Raw genomic sequence first — 2,500 nt, forward strand, 5'->3', positions numbered from 1 at the left:
CATACTCGGCCTTTGCTCCTTCGTTACTCGTCCAAATCCAACAAACTTGCATTCGTTGGAAAGGTCTTTTCACAAGGATTCTTTTGATATATAATAATAGCGATTCCGATAAATATTTATTTTTTTATGAATTTTTAAGTGAATAAACAATTAAAAATTCAAAAAAAATAGAAAAAAAATATTTTTTTCCCGATTCTTTCTCCAATATTCCTGATAAATACCCACACACCCACATATGGAGAATGGTCGAAAATGCTCGAGTGGATATCGAGATGTCCGACGAAGCACCACTTGGAAGGGCCGAGGCACGGGACGCCCGAGCTGTTGCTCGGGCCGGCACGGGACGCGCATGGGACATCCCGGGACGGCATGGGACGCCCTCGCTACAGCTCGAGACGGCCAGGTACGCCCGAGACTTGGCTCGGGACGGCCTGGGACGCCCTCGCCATAGCTCGGGACGGCCTGGGACGCCCGAGACTAGGCTCGGGACGGCCTCGGCACAGCACGGGACGGCCTGGGACGCCCTTGCCACAGCTCGGGACGGCATGGGACGCCCGAGACTTTGCTCGGGACGGCCTGGGACGCCCTTGCCACAGCTCGGGACGGCCTGGGACGGCCTCGGCACAGCTCGGGACGGCCTGGGACGCCCGAGACTTTGCTCGGGACGGCCTGGGACGTCCGAGACTTTGCTCGGGACGGCCTGGGACGCCCGAGACTTGGCTCGGGACGGCCTGGGACGCCCTCGCTCCAGCTCGGGACGCCCTGGGACGGCCTCGACACAGCTCGGGACGGCCTGGGACGTCCGAGACTTTGCTCGGGCCGGCCTGGGACGCCCGAGACTTGGCTCGGGACGGCCTGGGACGCGCTCGGCACAGCTCGGCACAGGCCGGGACGCCCGAGCCGAGCTTCGGGTCGCACGAAATCTCTTCGTATTCCGACATATTAGAAGCTTCCCATCATGTAGTAGGCCGAGCTTTGCCCTTTGGATGCCCTATGGTGCTTGGCGAGCACTAGGGAACGTGCCAGCACAAGTGCTGTGCACGCTCTGGGGAAGGAGCTCAACCCTCCCCCTTATAGTGCAAAGTTATTGTTTTTCCTATTTTCACAAGGAAACATCAATTTTTTAACCAAGCATACTGGGCCTTTACTCCTTCGTTACTCGTCGGAATCCAGCAAACTTATACTCGTTGGAAAGGTCTTTTCGCAAGGATTTTTTTGATATATTATAATAGCGATTCCGATAAATATTTATTTTTCTATGAATTTTTAAGTGAATAAACACCGGAAAATTCATAAAAAATAGAAAAAAAAATATTTTCTTCCGTTTCTTTTCTCCAATAATTCATAAATAATACCTCAATAGTATTAATGAAGAGAGAGTCGAAATGGCCCGGGTGGATTTCGAAATGTCCCACGACCCCATAGAATGCACGGGCCAGCCGAGCCAAAAGAATGGGACGCGCACGGGACAGCATTGGTCAGGCTCGGGACGGCACGGGACAGCACGGGACGCGCATGGGACGGCACGGGACGCGAATGGGACGGCCTTGCTAAGGCTCGGGACGGCATGGGACAGCACGGGACGCGAATGGGACGGCCTTGCTAAGGCTCGGGACGGCATGGGACAGCTCGGGACGCGCATGGGACGGCCTTGGTGAGGCTCGGGACGGCCTTGGTCAGGCTCGGGACGGCATGTCACGGCCCTGGTGAGGCTCGGACGGCACGGGACGCGCATGGGACGGCACGGGACGGCCTGGGACGGCCTTTGTGAGGCTCGGACGGCACGGGACGCGCATGGGACGGCCTTGGCGAGGCTCGGGACGGCATGGGACAGCACGGGACGGCCTCGGCACAGCTCGGACGGCACGGGACGCGCATGGGACGGCCTTGGCGAGGCTCGGGACGGCATGGGACAGCACGGGACGGCACGGGACGGCCTCGGCACAGCTCGGACGGCACGGGACGGCCTTGGCGAGGCTCGGGACGGCATGGGACAGCACGGGACGGCACGGGACGGCCTCGGCACAGCTCGGACGGCACGGGACGGCCTTGGCGAGGCTCGGGACGGCATGGGACAGCACGGGACGGCACGGGACGGCCTCGGCACAGCTCGGACGGCACGGGACGGCCTTGGCGAGGCTCGGGACGGCATGGGACAGCACGGGACGGCCTCGGCACAGCTCGGGACGGCACGAGACGCGCATGGGACGGCCTTGGTGAGGCTCGGACGGCACGGGACGCGCATGGGACGGCCTTGGTGAGGCTCGGACGGCACGGGACGCGCATGGGACATCATGGGACGCACATGGGACACCTTATGGGGATCATCAAGGGACGTTGCACGGGACATTCTTTCCCACGAAGGGCATTTACATGGGACATCTTAGGAGTCGAGAGCCGGCACATGGGACAACGTAGTTCACACGCACGGAACACTTTACTTTCGTTTGGAACGTCGTGGGATCTTTATGTCCCCATTAGCACCGAACCTTTAACATGC

The sequence above is a fragment of the Eschscholzia californica genome, unplaced genomic scaffold, assembly GCF_041429995.1.
Source record: "Eschscholzia californica isolate CP2 unplaced genomic scaffold, dmEscCali1.0.p SCAF_104, whole genome shotgun sequence".
In the NCBI taxonomy this organism is placed as follows: Eukaryota; Viridiplantae; Streptophyta; class Magnoliopsida; order Ranunculales; family Papaveraceae; genus Eschscholzia; species Eschscholzia californica.